The 22121-nt window shown below is 32.4% G+C and overlaps 1 protein-coding gene across 2 annotated transcripts in view; it reads right to left on the bottom strand.

Annotated features, from left to right (window-relative positions):
- LOC106476202 (zinc finger protein castor homolog 1-like) overlaps positions 1–15798 on the bottom strand; it is a 140207-nt gene extending 124409 nt beyond the window's left edge. For both annotated transcript variants that reach the window (XM_013936871.2, XM_022381196.1), the window contains exon 1: positions 15373–15798. The gene's annotated coding sequence lies outside the window, so the exon portion shown is untranslated. The remainder of the gene's footprint in view (positions 1–15372) is intronic.
- Positions 15799–22121: the final 6323 nt, after the last annotated feature.

The following is a 22121-nucleotide window of genomic DNA, read 5'->3' as shown; positions in this document are numbered from 1 at the left end:
ACTATTCGTTGGTAAAAGAGTAGTCCAAGAGTTGGCGGTGGGTGGTGATGACTAGCTGCCTTCCCTCTAGTCTTACACTGCTAAATTAGGGACGGCTAGCGCAGATAGCCCTCGTGTAGCTTTGCGCGAAATTCAAAAACAAACGAACAGACAATACATTACTGTTCAAATAATGCCGGAAATTTTCAATTGGATTAGGGCTGACATTGGGCTGATTATTTCATAATTTTGATTTCAATATTTTGTGACCCTACTCCTTCATCATAAAACTATAAATGTTGACGTAGTATTCCACTGCTCCAGCACAAAAAAATATATCTACAGTTTATAGACTCGCCACCATAACGCACTGTTTGTTACTTTTTATGAACACATCCAAACACAGAAGCTATCCTAGAATATTAAAGGATGCTCATTCAGTCGTTTGTCAATCTGTCAATAGCACATTATTCCATCATCGTCCTAGTGTCTGTGGTTTATTCAAAGTTCTAACTCTTTAGTGGGTGAAAATTAGTTCTTTTGGCTACAGCCTTTCTATACAAATAATCTTCTTGCAGCACCTTTCGAACACATATATTACCAATTCTAACAGCAAATAAATTCAGTGTTTCTGCATAAATATTTGGAGATGTTTTGAATAGATTTAACGATGAACATTTTCGAATGACACTAGCGTTCATGTCTAGGTTTCACGTTTTCATACATTCAATAGAAACCATTGTTCAGTTATAATAATGCTTAGTAAAATAACTATTACGAATAGACTCAAAATATGGAGCTGGTTATTTATTATTAGATCAAGGCTATAAACACCTTTTCAGCCTCCAGAAGCTGTTGTCTTTGCCATGATTTAGTGATGATATTTTTAAATAAAACTTTATAAACTTTCCAATAGATGGCAGCTTTTAAAATACAGTAACTCAATCACACATTTTTATAAACATAGGATAACATACTGTTTGTGTGTTTTATTTTATGTTAGTAATAGCTTTTATGATATCAGTTTTAGAAAAGGAACAGAAATTTAGAAAGGTAGAAAAAACGTAATGTTAAGATTGATGATTTTATTACTTTTTGCAAGTAGTGGGAAAAATTAAAGGGAACCGATTATAAGCTAAAAACTCTATGCAGTTACTTAGTCGATCTTTCAATATGAATGATTTAGTTGAGGTAGATTCAAAGAATCTAATGTCCATTTGCATACGTGTAACACGGTTGTCATACGTTTTTTATTAGCCATTAGCTTCAAGGGCAACATGACATTCTAGCAGACTTTTACTGTTCAACCATCTTCATCCGAAACATCGAAGATGGTAAATTATGTCTCATTATTCTGATTGCTCCTACCTGAAGATCGTTTAAAAGAAAATGTCAGAATTATAGTATTTATAAAACATTTAACTAGGAAGAGATGGGTGTCAGAAACAGAACCATGTAGTTTTAATTTTTCAAGGCGTCAGTGAACATTAATGTACGTTATAATAACATAGGTGAATTCAGAATTTATACATTTTACTGTCTTATTAAGAACCAAAGAGAGATTTTTCGAGATAAAATAGATTAGTTCGCCATTATAAAATTTTTCTATAGCATTTGTATATTTAGTTCTGATACTGGAGAAATCTATTTCATTACATTTTCTTTCTCTTCGCTCGTTTTATCAAAAATCTTAGAATCTTAGCAGATGTATACCAATGCTTCGATATGGTAGGGCCCGGCATGGCCAGATGGTTAGGGCGCTTGACTCGCAATCTGCGGGTTCGAATCCCCGTCATACTAAAGATGTTCGCCCTTTCAGCCGTGGGGGCGTTATAATGTGATGGTTAATCCCACTATTCGTTGGTAAAAGAGTAGCCCAAGAGTTGGCGGTGGGTGGTGATGACTAGCTGCCTTCCCTCTAGTCTTACACTGCTAAATTAGGGACGGCTAGTGCAGACAGCCCTCGTGTAGCTTTGCGCGAAATTCATAACAAACAAACAATCGATATGGTATGGTTAAAAAGTAGTTTAACTTACGCGATTTGAGAAGTTACTTGGCAAACATTCCAATAGAAAAATCGACCTTAAAATAATTTCCTCCCTAATTCTAAAATGAACTCGAAGAAAAAGAAAAAATATAGTTTTCTAATATATATGTATGGTATCTTTACAGTTAATAAATTCAAAAAGACGCCCCCTTTATTGAATATATGTACAACGAAAAATATGTTATGAGCACAGCGTGATGAAAGAACAGAAATCCTGATGCAGAAAAGATTATACAAAGAAAATATATACTCGTTTTCCCTTTCTCTGTTTATTCACTAAACACAAAATCATTTGACGTTTATAATTTAACTTCTTAATGTTTTTGAATTAGAAGCTTCCAACAATGTGCATATGTGATAAAAAGGATTAAACTTTAGACATTGTTTTTTTCTCTCGCCAACAAATCATAGAAGCAGATTTTGTGAAGCATTAAGTGAAACCATTTATAGAGTCTGACAATTATATAATGACAGCCACTTAAAACATTGCCAGAGAACGGACGGTCTTGGTATAGTGGTTACTGTGTCGAACTGTGATGTCGATGATTCCTGGTTTGTGTCCCTTTGTATCAAAGACAAGCTCTGCACTTTGAAAAGTGAATGCGTTACAAAAGTGACGGTTAAGTCTCACTAACTTGTTAGACAAGAGTTAGCGGTGGATGATGTTGAAGAGCTGTCTTCCCTCTAGCCTATCAGTCCAAAATTAGGGATGGATATGCAAAGATGTGACATGTGTAGTTTGCGCGAAAAATAAAACAAAATAAACGAAACTGTTTGTTTTATGTTAGAAAAGTTAAAAACAGAGAAGGCTTTTGGGGATATCTTGACTTTATTATGACTTGTATGGTTGTATTTTTATACAAATACCCACCCCCCTCCTCCCAACAAAACCCATTCTTGAATCGAGTTTGATGGAGTTTTATAAAAACAAACCCCAAACAAAAGTCAATCTTTTATACAATTTGAGGGTCTTTTGTTTTGTACTTTATAAATAAACACCGACAAAACTCATTCTTGAATCGAGTTTGATGGAGTTTTATAAAAATAAAACTGAAACAAAAGTCAATTTTTGTATGAAGCTTGATTGTATTTTTACATAGTTAAGACCCAAACAAAAGTAATTTTCGTACCGAATTTGATGACCTTTATAAAAATAAATCTCAGACAAAAGTCACTCTTGTATCGAGTTTGGTAGTTCTAAAGTTTTAGCGTTTTGTCGGGTTACATACTTGTCAAAGTTTATTTAACAAACCGCCAGGCAACAGTAGGCGCCCTACGCACAGTCTGGACAACCATGTTATTACTTTTAAAGATAATAAATAATACAAAGTGCAGTAGAAAAGATGATTGATTAAGTGTTAATTGTTTTTTGTTTTTTTCGCGCAGCCAGACGCATCACCCACGTTGGATGCGCGTGGATTTTTTAGAATCTCTATGAGGGGTGAAACTTTGAAGTAACATTTTCTGCGTTACATGCACACTGTATGTATGTATGTGTGTACATAATCTTAACGAAAGAGGTTGCTGTAAGTTGTCATCGATTGCTTAAAATAACTTAGTATTAAAAGAACGTTTCCATCACTAAATGACTACCACTTGTATCTGTTTTTCTTTTCATATGTAACATTGAACATTTTATTACACAGTGAAACTGAAAGACAAAAGGACTACTTTCCATCTGGCTTTTTATGTTTGATCTTATGGTTTTCGCAAAAGAGTTAGCGACAAAAACGCGTCAAACTCTTTACCCAATTAATTGGTGCAAAAAACAATCATTAAAGATTCTACCTTATGTATTTTATCTTGCAATACTATAATTATTTACTTTTTTTTACATTCGTAGAAATTTACGAACAGTAAGGACGCGTTTGAAGAAATTAGAGAAGGAGATATGTGCCTTGATCAAAGTCTTACAAAGACTCTTTCCTTATTATGGTAGCACACTGCATTTCGTTTTGGAGCACCTTGGTTAAAAATATGTAGAGAGTGCCATAAATAAAGTTGTGTTTTTAAATCAACCCTCAGCCAAGTTGGAGCATTTCCAAAACCACCGATTTTTCAAGGAAATGTTTTTCATACATTTCATTTTCTAATGAAACCGCTGTTGTTCGCAACAACAAGGGTGACCGCTGCTACAGGTTTAGTCGAATATGAAATCAAAACAAACGCTTCAGCAATTTAAAGCATATCAGTATTATAATTCTATGTTTACACGTCGTTATTTGTCAATAATCTGAAAACGCTGTGATGAAGATGATGAAATGACAATAGATAAGATAAAATGCTCAGTCTAAACGTGTGTATACAACCAGTTTGATAGCTCCCGATATAATGCTTAACTGAGAGTAACTCACAAAATCTTTGTTTCAGTGAAACTTTAGACAGAGTAGACATAGTAGGTTGAAATATTTAATAGATTCCAACTGCTTACTGAATGACAGATGGACGACGTTTCGACTTCTATACTAAGATCTTGAATCTGAAGTATATAAGCCGTCACCTTTTCGTTGAAAATCCTTTCTGTTGATTTGTTTCTATTATAATCTCTACTTAAAGTGTCTGACTATTCATGACTTGTCTCTTAAGGTAACATCCACCTTACTTACCTCTTAAGGCAACCCTCTACCTAACTTGCCTTTAGTATAAATCTACCTAACTTGCTTTCATGGTGATATTTCTTTCACTAATTTCTGATGAGACAAAAATTGTCAAACTTCTTGATCTCAGTTATAATTCAACCTTTTTTGTATTGAACTACACCGCCGAAACGACAGACATAATCCAATGTCGTGGCATAGATATGAATATATATAAGACGAAAATACGAAACCTAGTTTGCCCCTGAGGAAGAAAGGTTCACATTTCGAAAGCGCTCGGGTTATAGGGTTTCGTATTTATGCCTTTAATTGATTTTGTGAACTTACATGTTTTCATAACATCGTATATGTGTGTATACACACACAGACGCTCACATATAAATATATATTCATTTCTTTGATTCAAAGTTCTAGCCTGTGTTATCAGCGCTACTTGAGAAAAAAAGGGTAGAGAAAAATGAAGGAATAGTGAACTTATATATAAATTAGTTCAGTTTATTTACAACACGGTAAGTAAAGTAAAAAAAAAAATTTCACCATCTGTTCGCTCACCCAGACAAGTGAATGCATGTATTCGCAGTCTCTCTTGTTAACCCTAAATTCCCTCTGAAATGAGATGATGTATCCGCTTTAATAACACGCAGATGCCCGGGAAGTAAAATAAATGTTGACGTAAATAACGTACTATGAACGCAGGAGCAGCGGTGTTGCATGTATATTTTCCTGTTCATACTATACAAAAAAGCCAAGGCCATAGACGTCGGTTTAAAGCTTGCCATTCAAAGCCCAGGGTAATATATATATGAGCTTACTTGAATAAAAATCACATAAAACACTCCGAACAGCAAAATTAAAAATGCCTTCATGGCGTCTCTTTTCCAATCTGGACTACTTATAGAAGATGGTCTAAAACGGAACGGTGATGGACCCGCCTCATAATGTGGCCAAGAACGTGAGAAGGCTTAGGCTCATGATTTATAAAAAGGGGGGAACCAAGGGGTGGTGAAACGAACATCTGGCTACTTTCAAAAAGGAGATTAAAAAATTCAAAAACTTTTCTTTTTAAATTCAAACGATTTGGCTGTAGTTCAGAGAAACGGCTGCATTTGCTGTCCGTGTAAAGATAAAAAGAAAAAAAATGGTCAAATGGAAAGCTTTCAATTTTCTCTTCAATACTGAATGCTTCGAATAAAAGACAGCTGGATATTTTAAAATAATTAATCTTTGCTGTACTGACCATTTATAATTTTAGTTAATTTAAAATATGAAAGAATGTGAACAGATGGAGAAAAGCGATTTGGATAACATCTGCTTGAAAAACGTTTTCAGCAGATAGACTAATCAGAGATAACGAACATTAAGACAAGTTACGATCTGAATGCCGAAAGCTGGTGACTCATTGAAAGCCATTAAGTCAAATATTTCTAACGTTAGACTGCAGTTTGTTTTCTTTTATTACTATTAATGTTTATTACGAATTTCAAATCAGAAGTGTGTAAAATGAGTATTACAGGTACGTTTTTATTTCTCATCATTAAACCTAACGAAAGAGCTTTAATATTGAACGAAGGATTTTCTAGGTACTTCGGGCTGACAAAAGATAGATCTGAAGTGCTACATAGTCCTGATTTGAAATTGGTATTGACAAACTAAGAGCAATGTAAGGTAAAAAGCATCTGTAGTATAACGTGATTTTTATCGTGTATATTTAACATTAACATGGATTTGTGAAGGTTCTGTGTAAATACTAAAAAATATATATAATACGTATAAATGAAACGCGACATAAAGACACAGAGATTCTAAGTTCTGTTATCTGACAGACATAATAATAATAATAATATATATGTTACTGACTTTCAGTCGTTTCATATACTTTCTTAATATAAGGTAAAAATAATTATACATAATGAATTATTTTTATTTATGTAGTTATTTGAGATTTGTGATAACAGAGAGTAATTATATTAAACATTTCATCTACTAACTAGATAGTTCTCTCCTGAATATTTCACAAATGTATTTATAAAGAAAGTCTAACGTTCAGAACCTATCTGTGACAGGTACAATAGATGTACGCAGGAAATGTTTAATGAAAAACATCCACATAATATTTTAGTTTTAAAAATGCTCAACAGTTGAATGTTCAGGAGCAGGTTGACCACATTTCGAAGAATTTGTTATAGGACAGGATTTATATTAAATAAAATGAGGAGTAGGGATCCTCATTAGAAAGAGACATATAGAAGAGCATCAACGAGACTGAAGTTTAAGTGTTTCATATTAGGAGAATTACCACCCAGTGACCATGTGTGTGTGGCAAGAGTACGTCTAGCGATCTTTTGTTTTGTGATATTACATTTACACTCCTTCTATTCTATAAAGTAACATTTTGTTTGGTGAGCTTAATGTTTTGTGTAAAAAAATTCTAAACATATTTTACTTGATAAGCTTACGTCAAGATTGTTTTATTTAATGATAAAATGTCTTATGTTCATTTACTGATGAACTTATGGAAAAATTACTTTTTCGTTTAGTGACCTAATACCTAGCTATTTTGTCATTAGTAAGGAAATGTCAAGTGATATTTATGGCAAACGTATTCTCAACTTTAAAATGTTACTGTTATGTGATAGTCAACTGAGTTAAATGTTTTAGTCCCAAACAATGCCAGTAAGGCGTCTTACAACACTTTTATGTGCGGTGACCTAACTACTATATGCCACACCAGATCGATTTCAGTATCTCACGCGCTCCAAGCGGGTGCATTACCGATTCTTTTTTTAACAGCGCAGACTGCCGTGATCGTAAAAAGCCGTGTTTGATGTTGGTAAAACAATTATCCAGTGTTTAAGGGATAGAAAAAGAAAATGTCCAGAGAGGGTTTTTAGTTGGTAAATGTTCAGCGCAAAGACGTCCTATGTTCCTAAGTGATTATATACTAAGATATTAAAGATGTATTCCAATTGATTTTTTTTACTAATTAATTTTACACTAAAACTTTAGAAGAAACCTTTTCCCCCCATTGTAGTTAACTATAGTATAAAGACCCAAAATTCTACACGATCATTTTGGTTTGTTTGTTTGTTATTAAGAACAAAACTATGCCCTCCACGGAAATCGAACCCCGTATTTTAGCTTTGTAAGTCCGTAAACTTACCGCTGACGGGGGACTTCTATCGTAAAACAAACATGAATTTAATCTATTGAATTAGTTAACCGAATTTCATATGCACATGAAAGTTACGAAACACGAGATAGTGTCTTGTAGTTAAAAATTAAAAACACATTTATAATCTTAATCTTAATAAGTAACAATTAGAAAGTAGCCGAATTTCGCCCACGTTAAATCCCTTGTATGAACAATTGCCGAAACCAAAATGAACACCGTAACTCTTTTAAAATTTTGAATAGTGTTCTAGTTTAAGCGACTCTAAAATATACACATATATACATGTATATATGTGTGTGTGTGTGTATTATGTTTCTGCGTAATCATATACTGTATGTGTATTATGCAAAATCCATGTTGTGCATCTATTCTCTTAGTGAAAAAATATTTTGAAGAACCCATAAATGACTTGATTATTAAAATGTATTACACGTTTATATAACGTTTTCTTTGGTCGTTTAAAATTATGACATTGTATCTATCGTTCTTATTCATCTGAGGCATCTTTTGTTAACATTATATTCCTTAAATAATTCATTGGCTGAAGATAGAACTAAATAACAATTCTCATACACATTGAGCATTCATTCGTCGTTCTTAACGAACTGCGATCAGAAAAGTTCAGACGTTAAATGGAACACAATAGCTTCTATTGAGATTTATTATTAGCGTGGACTTGGAAACATAATACATCACAAGAACTGTGAAACCATTTCATAGAACCATACTTTTATTGAAGCATTTAAATCTTTAAACACTAGCTACCTAAAACGTTTGTAAAATTAATCCCGGGAAAAGTATTTGGTAAAATAGTATATTCATATATGTATGGACAATTGTAATAATGATTTAAGGGTTAACATTGTTCAGTAACACGTTGTTAGTTACAGATCACGTGACTGTATTTAGGATCTGTTCTTGCTGATATAGTCACGCTATTGTACCTAAATTGAGTGTATTTTTGATAGCTTTACTTCTCTATTTATAATTATAGACAATAACATTGTATGTCTTTCTGCTTAATAAGGCTTTAGATAATGTATTTAAAGTTTGCTTCCAAAAACAATAGTGCTATAATAATACTGGGTATGAATTTATATCCAACAATTATGTAATAATACAAAATGTATATATATGATAGAAAAAAATCAAATTCCATCAATAGAATCATACTTCTATTCAAGCATTTAAGTCACCAAACACTAACTACCTAAAACGTTTGTAAAATTAATCCTGAAGAAAGTATTTGCTAAATTAGTATATATATATATATATGGACAATTGTAATAATGATTCAAGGGTTAACATTTCAGCAACATCTAAGACAGTATTGTTTATTATAAGTTGTTGAACATACTTATGTAAAACAAAAGCTGCAAAGTATTTTTATTTGAATTTTATAAGGCCATTTTTTAATGAACTTCTTCCACTGGTGAGTGGGTCATCTTCGTTTCTGAACAGGTGGCTTTGATTCTGATGAAATCTCTCAGATAAACTACAGCCCTTCACCTAAACGTTTTCAAAGAACATCTTAACGTTCATTTAAACGAATTACATTTCAAACATATTAGGTTTTAAATTATAATTCTGTATGTATGAAGTTTTTTGCCTTGGTATATTACACATAATGCATAATTAAACATTGTATTTTCATTTCATATTATACAATGTAAACACGTTGCAACAAAGTTTTAAAGAAAATCATTAACTGAAGGTGATAATATTTGACGAGAAGTGACACTTGAGAAATTTTAGTGGTTAAAAAGTTTGTCGAGAAGTGACAGTTGAAAATGTTAATGGCTGTAATGTTTGACGAGAAGTGACACTTGAAAAACGCTAATGGTTGTAATGTTTAGCGAGAAGTGACCGTTGAAAAATGTAATGGCTTTAATATTTGGTATGAAGTGACACTTGAAATATATTAATAACTGTAAATTGTAACAGAGAAAAGAAACTGCCTAATGTTTGGTAGAAGAGTAACAGTTGAGAGGTGTTAATGATCATAACGATTTTCACAGAAGTGACGTCTCAGATATGTTAATTGTTATTACGTTTGGCGAGAAGTGACGTTTGAAAAATGTTAATGATTGTAATGTTTAACAAAGAAAAGACAATTGAGAGATGGTGTGAGTATAATGTTTAGCAGAAAAATAAAAGCTGAGAGTTGTAAATAATCATAATGCTTGTGAAAGAAGTGGCGATTGTGATAGTTAACCTCTATTTTTCAAACTGAAGCACAGCAGAACTTGACGATTTTAGAACTTTAGTCTTCGACATCTGTCTGTCTCTTCGTGTTTTAACTGCCATCTCCTTAATATTGACCTCTGATAGTTTGTACATGTATTCTTATCTTCAACTGATGTGTCTTTATAAAAAGCAGTTGTCCGATTCGGCTGCATTATCGGTTTCAAACTGCTATGTTATAGTCTTAAACCGTTTCGAACCGCCATGTTGTATGCCCAACTTTCTCCGCGTATAAAGAAATACTAAGTTCATCTACCTACACTACTTATAAAATAGTGAAGAACGACTTCCAGTTGATCCGCATCTACTTAACGAAAATGGGAAGTTTGAAAGATGGTAGAAGATTTAGAAACCCTTTATGTTTGAATGAAGTGAAATTGAACAGAGACTGAGACAAGTTAAAATATATTTTTGTGATGTTGTTGTGTCTCTTTATATACTACCATGTACCAAGATTTCTTGAAAATCACATCGTTTTTCTAGAATTGTAAATCTGGGATTCTATTGCATACAACATTTCCTTAAAAATCCAAGTTGTTTTAAACAAATTATTACATATTTCCTTTTTAGCCAATAAAAAATGTAGTTCAAAATAAGTTGTAAACTATTAGTTTGTGAAGTACGTATTACGTCAAAATAAGTTTTAAATTATTAGTTTGTGAAGTACGTATTACGTCAAAATAAGTTTTAAATTATTAGTTTGTGAAGTACGTATTACGTTTACTGTGACTTCAAAGTAATCGCTCTGCTAATTTATGCAACTTTGACTCTGGGCATCCTCCTAATAATAGGAATATTGCAGTAAGTTATGTATATATACATTTTAAGTAGTGTATATTTGTTTGGGTGTGTGTGTACAATAATTTTCGTTTCTTGCAAGTAGCGATCTTGTGATTAGTCAGGAAGTAGTAATATGCTTCTAGTAATAACGTAATAGAAATTATGTTTATTTACGTTGCTAATATCCCGTTTTCGAGATCATATTTTGTTACTCCATCAGTCATTATGCCCATGAATCATTTATGTCATTGGATCATCAATTACGTGCACTCCTATGTACATGATGTATAAATACTTGCCTAAATAAATATACAAAAACCCGAACATACACAAACATGTATGACGATAATAAATAATGATGTCGTCTGATGTCTTGATCATGAGTAACGAACCGAGAGTCATTAGTAGCTTGGAACATGGTTTTCTTTATCGCGTAGACAAACTGCTGTCGTGTCAACTCGCTCTACATCTTTACACAGAAATTAGCAAAACTTAAGAGCTGGAAAGACAAGCACGATCGTAAATTATAAAACGTTAAGGGGACCGGAAGAGAGTACGAGAGGTGTACTGGTTTGTATAGATTTTATTTGGCACTTAACCAGCACTTTCACATGGGCTCTTCTTGTGAGTCGGGAGCTTAATCTGTGTTACACGTTACACGCAACTTTGCAGGAAACATTGCGAGATCGTGCAGTGTGAAAACATTATCTATATAAATAAAACACTTCTACCGTAGTTTACATCAAGGCTATTAATTTAGACACGAAGCATGTCCTCGTGCGTGAAAAAACATATTCGTTGTTGTGTATAATGATCCAGCATTTATCTAAATTTGAGAAATTTCTTCAGGTATACACACGCATGCGTAAATATCAAAGTTAGAATTTCATTTCGAAAAAGTAAAACGCAAGAAAACCAAAAAAAAACCTTCAATAAAATGTTGCTTCATGTTTGATCGTTAATTCCCACCATCTAGAACATAAAATAAAAAATTTGTAAGAAAGCTAATGAGACCAAAGATGACTAAGCCAATAAATACTACTTTTAGAAAAATGTTAATTGGCTTTTGTCTTCCAAATGGCAATAGTGTTCGCTACTGTTATTGGGTCTTGAATGCCAATTAAAAAAAAAAAAATGAGTATTTATTTATTATTGCCGGCTGCCTGTTTTTTGTAACTTGATTTATTTGTATTATTTTCATTTTTATTTATTATGTATTTTAGTCGGAGGAGCTACTTTGCAACTACTGGTTGGAATCGGAAGTTTTAGGTGTGTCACGTTGTGGCTTGAGCAACTGTGTCTAGTCCTAATTTTTAAACTCGGTGTTTTTAGTTCTAGCTTCATTTGACACGTGAAGCTTGTGAATAGAGTTAGATACGATAGACAGTGTTAGATGAGGAGATAGATCTTTGACACCAAATTACCAAATCAATAAATAGAATTAGCTCAATCAAGTGACGTAAACCAAAAAATTGGTTGAAGATGATAACTTTTAAACGTCCACAGTCATTCCTCTTTTCGAAATTACGCGGAGGTTGAAATGCGTGAAAATATTCAGCGATTGACAAGGTTCTGGAGCGCATTATTAAAAATTCCCTATTTTTATGTCATAAAACACTAAGAAAAGGCTTCATGCTGGAAATATAGGCATAAACAAAAATAATAATAGAGAAAGAGAACGTACAGACAAATTAACGGATAAACAAAGAAAATATACAAACAGAGAGAAAAATAAAACGAATAAAGACTTGTAATACATAGACGAACAGGTGGAAACAGAAAGAGATCTTAACAAACAGATCAAACTCTAGACAAATGAAGTGCAAAATAAACGGAAAATATGCATTGAAAAACAAAGACGTAAACAGACATGTAAAGATACCAACAAATTAACAACTAAAGACGGATATACTGTTTATAACTGTTCATGAAATAAAATGATTATTCCTGTTGACACTAAACAAACTTTAATATGACTGAGGTTTAATTGTATTGGAAACTTGAAACAAACAAAATAAGCTGTTACTCATAATCCACTAATAAAAGCAGTATGACTATAATACTGATACATTTGCAAAACAAAAAAAAAATATAAAAATGAATAAACTCTCCTTCTGTTGTATTTACAACAGCACATTAGTGTTTTGATGAGAATCTCCATTAAACATTTAATGATGAAAATGAGGGCAAAAAGATGTGTTTTCTACTCTTTATCTTCAGTCATGTGGGTACAGATTTGGTTGTTATTTACGTAAATTTTAGAATTCCAAAATGAATATGTTTCGTAAATTTCTCGGTCTTATTTCACTTATTGAATTTCATTTCTCACTGTATGCGCAGTGGTGATTTAGTGTGATGTATAAAAGTCTATATCGTATCAACAATGGGTTAGCCATGAATTAAATCAGACCAGCCATGTTTATCAACTCGAACAAGTGATTTAGTAACATATTCTTCAGTTGCTTCATTTAAAAATTTATCTACATAAAAACTATTAAAACTGGGAATTACAATGACCACTGTTAGAAAAACTGAGTAGCGACCTCTACATTTACTTCCCAGAACAATATTAAACGAGTTAATGGGCGTTTAACCTTATCCTGTACTTTGTATTTTTATAATGTACATGGAAATCATGCTTACTAATACATACTACATATATAGATATATTGAATATAATAAGATCAATTATACTGACTTTTAAATTAATATTAGTTTTCGAACTTTAAAGAAACGGCCCCAAACTAAAAACCTATTGTTATATATATTGACGCATAGTTGTTTGATTTATAAATCTAATTGCATTAACTAGCTGCTCGGTAGAGTAAACACTCTTCAAATAAATATCATATTTCCAGTTTAATTAAGATATAAAGCAAACAAAAAGTATAAACTTAGAGAAGACTAAAGCGTGAAGTAGGCACGTTATTTTATACAACTAAAAAAATGTTGTAAAGGTTTTGTTTTCTAAGGAAGAATATAATTAAAATGCAATAAAACTTTCATTACAAAAATTGTGTTAATCTGCCCTTGCAGTAAAACCGTCTCTTTCTTGTCTGGCTTCTGAATAACTGTACTTTTTTGTTTTATGTACATATTTACATATACATATACAGTGAGAAAACATGCACAATAAATCTTGGCGCTTTCTAAACACTGATACTTTGTTGTATTCGGGTTTTTATGATACTTCAAGGTTAAATGTGAAATTTTCCTTTTGGATTAATTGTCTAAAGTAACACTGTTTTCAATCTTTTAAGTAATACACTTGTACTAGTTTAATTTACTCGAGGTTCAGATGTTCATGCAAAGCCATATGTATACGTTAATTTATAAGATACTCTGAGGTAGGCTTCTCAATAGATATTTTTATTATACGAATGTGGTAAAAATTTACCTTTAGGTTTTCGTCGATGAGCGCATGATTGTTTACTTCATACACTGAACTTATATATTATCAAGCGCTCATAAGCGATTTTTTACATATATATATTATCAGTTAAATAGTTTTACTCATTTGTGGGACATTAAATTACTTTCGAATGTAGTAGAACATCATTATAAAACTGAAGAGATTACAGAAAAACAAACTTTGAGAATGAAAAAATACAATTAACTTTGGAAAGAAAAGTACTTCATTTGCTCAAATTTCTGCTTCTACAAAGCATCACTTCTGTTTTAATTATTTTTTTAGTTACAAATTTATTGTGACACCAAACAACACATTTTAAGCATAATTTAGACGAAAAATCTCGGAGCTTTTGAAAGACCATAGAATCCAGAAGGCTGCCGAGTAACATTTGTAGCCTTTCATTTTCCCGCCGTGTTGTACGCGTAGACGAAGTTTGAGAATCAAAGTACCGGCAATAAACAAACACATTAAGGACACAACAGTTATTAAGTATGTCTACAAGTCTTTATATAGCCACATTATGACCCTCTCAAATATTTTTCGGAACTCTAAATAAAACTATACATTTTTTTTTGAAAGGGAGAAATAAAATAATGTTAAAAATATTGGGTACATGTTTAGAGTTAAAAAATACACATTTATTTTATACTAATTTAAATGTGTATCTGGAGATCCGTTAGATATGCCAGAAACAATATACCGTTGTATGCAATAGTTAAATTACATTTAAGTATGCAATTTAAATTATTAAAAGTAGTACACTACACTAGAATTAAAATATTTTATTACGTAATTTAACTAATCTGTAGGTCTACAGAGAAGCGCTTGTTATGTCAAGTAATTTTATGCTTTATATTTCTAATTCTAATCTAAACAATCTAATTTACAGTGAACGACGCCTTCCTTATCTCGCATGATTTACCTGGGAGGAAGACTGTAGTTCATGTTTTAATATTTTAATTACATGTTATTAAGAATCTCATCTGAGAATTCATATCTTTTAACGCTGATTTGTCATTGACAGGCCATTATTTTATAACTTTCTTAAACCAGAACACTTCATGTTAACGATGGTGTGATTCAGAGCATACACGTAGTATTGAGCTCACAAGGTCGTAAGAAATAATGAATGGATACCTACCGTTTACAGTCACCACCCTCGTTTCAAGTTCAATCTACACTTTTAGCACCCAAATCGACACTTCTGTTTCTAAAGCTCTCAGTTTTGAGCTACCAGATTCAGTGAAGCACCACCACACACGAGTGCGCGACCGACAGCTTACGTTACAAATGTGTGACGCGAAGAAAGAACCCTGTTGTACACCCTATCAGCCGCCCGCCCCAGAGACGTAACTGGCGTGTAAGCATAAGCCTAGTTATGGGTCGACACAACCAATCTGGTAAGAACTCGCCCTGTGAAAACCACGACAACAACTATTTTCATGTTACACATTCCACATGCTTGGAGGCAAATCTTCCGTCTTTTCTTATTATCCAAATACATTTGGGTTTAAGATTTTTACTTTTGCTATTGCAAACGATAATATAACGAAGGACGTATTATTCTTGGTGCTACATTGTTGCGTGTGCGTATAATTCCAACAATTCGGTTTCGCTTCTGTCGATACAATTCTGATTTTACAGCAACACAATATGATCATTAGAAAAGACTGTTAAGAAATTAAAGCGCAGTCAGTAAGGTTCCATACCTAAAAAGATTTATGAATAAAACCTAATATTTCTTTTATCACTTTAAGATAATTTTGTAATTTATATTTTACAAACGTATAAGACGGACGAGGTAGCATGTTCAAACAGTGAATTCACAGTTCGTGACCCTTTCTCACAAAAAAAACCAAAAAAAACGTGCTTTGCACTATGGGATGGTAGGTGCGTTATAAGAGTTGCGATCAAATCCAAAACGGTCACACAGGAGTAGTCCAACATTTGGTGTTGTGTAATGTTGACTAACAACCTGTCTCCCCTCTAGTCTATCATTTCAAAATTATGGACGGCTATGCGCGAATAGCCCTCGTGCAGCCTTGCAAGAATTATGAAACAAATACGTACATATAGTAAATGATTGGTGGATACATAGGTGTGTAACAAAAGATAAAACCTCGTAGATATATTTACAACTATAAATAATGCGTGAAAAAACGATGTATCTGAATGCAATATGATATCATATCACCGTTGGTGATTTTGAGTATATTGGGTACTAAATGATATCATATAACCAGTGTGTATTTTGAGTGCAAATACACACCATATCACCGGTGGTGATTTTGAGTATACTGAGTAGTAAATTGTATCATATAACCAGTGTTTATTTTGAGTGTAATATGGCATCATGTAACCGGTGTTTATTTCGAGTGTAATATGGCATCATATAACCGGTGTTTATTTTGAGTGTAATATGGCATCATATAAACGGTGTTTATTTTGAGTGTAATATGGCATCATATAATCGGTGTTTATTTCCCTTAGTTTACTCGGAAGTAATCTCAGAAAGAATTTCAAACAAGAATAGAAACTTCACTAGTTCTTAAATCATATGAGCTACTTTTATATTTATACGTATCTATAAAAACACATATTGAAGCTTTATCAACACACTGCTTTAAGTACGTTGTCATTCCTCTACAGGTGACATCATCCTGGTTGATGACAACATTGAGAAAAGAACAAAAACATTCTGTAATAAACAACGGCTGTAACTCGTATGTAGCTTTTGTTTCGACAATATATCTTAGCTCAAAGACTAAAGGTAAAACAGAGATTACTTTAGGGTCATGTCATGTACAGATACTAACAAGACAGTCTCGTATGCACACACGCACAAATACGTTTGGATAAAATGAAATATTTCAATGTAAAATCCTTATTTTTGTAAATGTGTCATATAGCTATCTATTTTTAATGTTTAATAATGTAGAAAGACGACAATCAATCGGTTATTTTAATAATGTAGAAGGACGACAATCAGTCGGTTATTTTAATAATGTAGAAAGACGACAATCAATCGGTTATTTTAATAATGTAGAAGGACGACAATCAGTCGGTTATTTTAATAATGTAGAAGGACGACAATCAGTCGGTTATTTTAATAATGTAGAAGGACGACAATCAATCGGTTATTTTAATAATGTAGAAGAACGACAACCAGTCGGTTATTTTAATAATGTAGAAGGACAACAATCAGTCGGTTATTTTAATAATGTAGAAAGACGACAATCAATCGGTTATTTTAATAATGTAGAAGAACAACAACCAGTCGGTTATTTTAATAATGTAGAAGGACAACAATCAGTCAGTTATTTTAACAATGTAGAAGAACGACAACCAGTCGGTTATTTTAATAATGTAGAAGGACGACAATCAATCGATTATTTTAATAATGTAGAAGGACGACAATCAATCGGTTATTTCCATGCAATTACTTTCATTCACTCTAAACGTCAATAATAAAATAATCGCTGTAACACATGAGTGGTGGTAATAAGTGAACGAAAGGTATATTACAGTAAAATCGACATGAGATCTGGAAGCTTGTTCCCTGGAACGACACCTTTTGCACACAATGGGTCAGGTCCGCAAGTGACTCTCATATGATTCAGGAATAACCGTCTCTAATTTTGAACTGTAGATCAGAGAATGGTAAACACTTGTCAACATTGGTCACCTGAAGTGATTACCACAATGATCGACTATCACTGTTACACCATGTCTCGAACCCGAAACCCTCGGATCTCCAGTTCGATATGTTGACTACTTGCCCTTGCTCGGGTCATGATCTGGAAGAACAATACTGGTTTACGACTCAATAAAAAGAAAACAAATGTTAAGTAACATTTATCCTGAGTTTCACGTAGTTTCAAAAATATATGCCGATTTAATAAAAAATATATTATGTATTTCAGTTTAGAACACGCAGGAGGTTTTGTCATGTATAATGCTTCATTATATAAAAATCCACATGAAAAATTGATCATTATCATTGCAAAAATAGCTTTACATGCGACATTTAAACATTATTTGCCTACATAGATTGGCTTCCTCATGGCCCAGCGCTAAGTCTGGGGTTTTATGGGCTCATAACGCTATAATATTGAGTTTCGATAGACAAAGTGGATAGAGCACAGATAGCCCATTGTGTAGCTCTGTATTTAACAACAAATAAACAATACGTAGGTGGAAATTCAACATTAATATCTTTATCACTGATAATGTCAATTTGTCCCGTTTTCTGTTTGTATTATAAAGAACTTCTGATCAAAACAAGCTAGCTACATATATCAGAGCTAAATTATAACTTAGTAAATAATGAAATTAATGAGTGTTTTCTTTATTTATGTCTAGTTCTCTTTTTGTATGCCTATCCTCTTTCTCATTTTCTTCTGTCTTTCTCTATGCTTTTTCCTGTCTTTCACTTTCTTTGACTTTGTTTTTTTCTCTCTTGTTTATTTCTTTGTATTTCTGTCTGAGTGTCTGTTAATAGTTTTTATTCACTCACTTATTTATATATATATCATACTTTGTGGACTTACCTAAAATATTGAAAAACTAAATTTTATAATTATGTTTCTATATCGAAGTCATCGCGTTAAAGTATGTTAAAGATATAAAAGGCTTTCGTAATTGCATATGCCATAAATATTTATATAAAAAAACAACACAACAGGATCTCCGGCGAGAACAGGCGAGATTTGAAATATTGTGGACAGAATACGAGTTGGTCGTTTTAGTAACTTCCTTAACTGTCGACATTGCCTGGTGTACGCGTAGCACTAACCACCAATAGGCTAGCATAATATCTGTCAGTCATAACTTATTATCAATACAAGGCCACTTTAAAGATTTTTTTTCATCTCTTCCGTTATTTCCGTCCTTGTAGTGAATTGTTGCTGCTTGGTAACATTCGCTTCACTGAGAATAGCAAAAGTTATGAGAGTAATGAATGTATATAGAAGCAAAATCACTTGCGTTGCAGAATATAAGAAATTTGCTGATTCACAATATATCTATAACGCTGAGTTTTAATACTTGAATAATAATTTTCATTATAAAATAAAAGTAATAAGTGAAAAGTCTCTTTTGTCATTGAAACTGACGCTTCAATATTCTTACTTGTTAAATTATCATGAAAGCTATTTAAGGGTTGAAACTTGAAGGAACATGAGGGAATTATTCAACAGCGAAATCATAATTCGTTGTTTCTGAAAGACCAATACTTCTCATATAACAACACAAATGTTTGTAGACAAAAACGAAAATACGGTGAAATTAGGAATGAATCTAGTTGTTACTTCATGATTTTTTTTTTCAAAATTTGATCTTACAATATTTGTTAAAGGGAGTTTATTGATATAACGGTTTCTGTTGTTGGACGGGTTCTTTTTGATTATTCGGTAAAAAGAATTCAAAGTCCAGTTCATTTAACATATAAGGCTTTATATATTTCTTCAACCGAAACGTACAAGTTTTACAGTTTACAGTCGTTGACAGGCCTAACTCAGAAATAAAACTTAACAATCCTTTACTTATAAAATTTCCTCCTGAATCTACAACACAGCCCAAAACTGGTTAAGTAATGTACTCAGTAATTGATCGATAACACGGTACAATATTCACTAATCAACTGACTGACTCACTGACCGAATTAACTCTCACTCTAACTAACTAGCTCACTCTGGTGTTTTCATACGTTTTTCACATATTTCCTGAAGATTAGAGACGCCACTTCAGGTCTAGACATTAAGGAAACTTCTAGACGTCATACAAAAACAGCCCTCTAGCAACCAAATATCTAAATTAAAATATTAAACATACCTAACAATATCATTACAGCGAATTTGAAACTTAGAAGAAATGGTTTGCCTTTTTATACTTTTGTTAAAAATATAGAAAGGTTTAAAAACTATTTCTGGATAAACAGAGAGGGATTGTTTATTATTGAGTATTGGAAGGTTTAATAGTTATTCTTATATTTTATAATGAAATAACTTATTTCTGAACCTCATAATATTTAACTGTTATCATTGCATGTCTAGAAAAATATCATTAGTTGCATGCTGAGCTTTATTTTAATAAATGATTCTTGATCGTGTCATGATAATTTAGTTTTATAATTGATTATTGAGCTTTAAAATATTCAACATTTAGTTTTAATGCAAGTAGAGTGAAGTTCGTGATTATTGAGCGTTAAAATATTTAGTTGTTTGTTTGGAATTAAGCACAAAGCTACACAATGGGCTATCTGTGCTCTGCCCACCATGGGTATCGAAACCCAGTTTCTAGCGTTATAAGTCTGCAGACATACCGCTTTGCTACTGGTGGTTAAAATATTCAACATTTAATTTTAATGTAAGTAGAGTGAAGTTCGTGATTATTGAGAGTTAAAATATCTTAAATTTAATCTACAGTTAAATAACCGATTGCTGTGATGTAAGTGTATTTCTCATTACTAGTGCCATGGTGACCTGTCCGAAAGACCAGTATCAGGAGTTCCAGCTCAAACTGTAATTATAAATAAAATTTAACAAATAATGTAATGATTCTAATCTAAACTTGTTTGTTTGTTTCACATATTCGCGTTAAGCTACACAAGGACTATCTGCTGTAGACGTCCCTAATTTTGAACAGATAGACAGGAGGGAAGGCAGCTTATGAACAGAACTCGCCGCTAACACTTGGGATTTGGCCATCGCTCTTATAGCATACTAGGGTACGGAGAACGATTATTATTCGTGATTATTGAGAGTTAAAATATCTTAAATTTAATCTACAGTTAAATAACCGATTGCTGTGATGTAAGTGTATTTCTCATTACTAGTGCCATGGTGACCTGTCCGAAAGACCAGTATCAGGAGTTCCAGCTCAAACTGTAATTATAAATAAAATTTAACAAATAATGTAATGATTCTAATCTAAACTTGTTTGTTTGTTTCAAATATTCGCGTTAAGCTACACAAGGACTATCTGCTGTAGACGTCTCTAATTTTGAACAGATAGACAGGAGGGAAGGCAGCTTATGAACAGAGCTCACCGCTAACACTTAGGATTTGACCATCGCTCTTAGAGCATACTAGGGTACGGAGAACGATTTTACGACAACGGGACGCGAATCGTGAACCCTCGGACTCATATTTCGAGCACTCTAGCCATTAAAGCTTGCTCATCCCAATATGAAAACTATATAAAGGTATAATTTATGAAACTAATATAGAACACATTTAGTAATTGGGTCAGACTAACTTATAACTACGAATACACGCTCTCAAACACAGAATAAAAATATTTCAGAACTTATATATTTCCTAAGATGTTCACACTTCTTTAGACCGATAAATTTTACAAGAGAGTGAAAAATCATCTTCTGTTTATCAAGTGATTGTCGCTGAAATATATTTAAGCAAACAGCATTTATAATGTAGTCAATTAAAACTTAAAATCTCAGGCAAATTTTCTTATTTTGAGTGCTAAGGCTATAGAAGGTCAGGCGATAATATATATATATTAATATATGGAAAAAAAATTAAAAGGAAATAAGGAAACCAAGTTACTAAATAACTTCATGGTATAAAACGTATATATTGTCTAAATGAGTGTGTTTACTAAATAACTTCATGGTATAAAACGTATACATTGTCTAAATGAGTGTGTTTACTAAATAACTTCATGGTATAAAACGTATACATTGTCTAAATGAGTGTGTTTACTAAATAACTTCATGGTATAAAACGTACATTGTCTAAATGAGTGTGTTTACTAAATAGCTTCATGGTATAAAACGTATATATTGTCTAAATGGGTGTATTTACTAAATAACTTCATGGTATAAAACGTATACATTGTCTAAATGAGTGTGTTTACTAAATAACTTCATGG

The sequence above is a fragment of the Limulus polyphemus genome, unplaced genomic scaffold, assembly GCF_000517525.1.
Source record: "Limulus polyphemus unplaced genomic scaffold, Limulus_polyphemus-2.1.2 Scaffold153, whole genome shotgun sequence".
Taxonomy (NCBI): Eukaryota; Metazoa; Arthropoda; class Merostomata; order Xiphosura; family Limulidae; genus Limulus; species Limulus polyphemus.
This window is presented reverse-complemented; position numbering and strand designations above follow the sequence as displayed.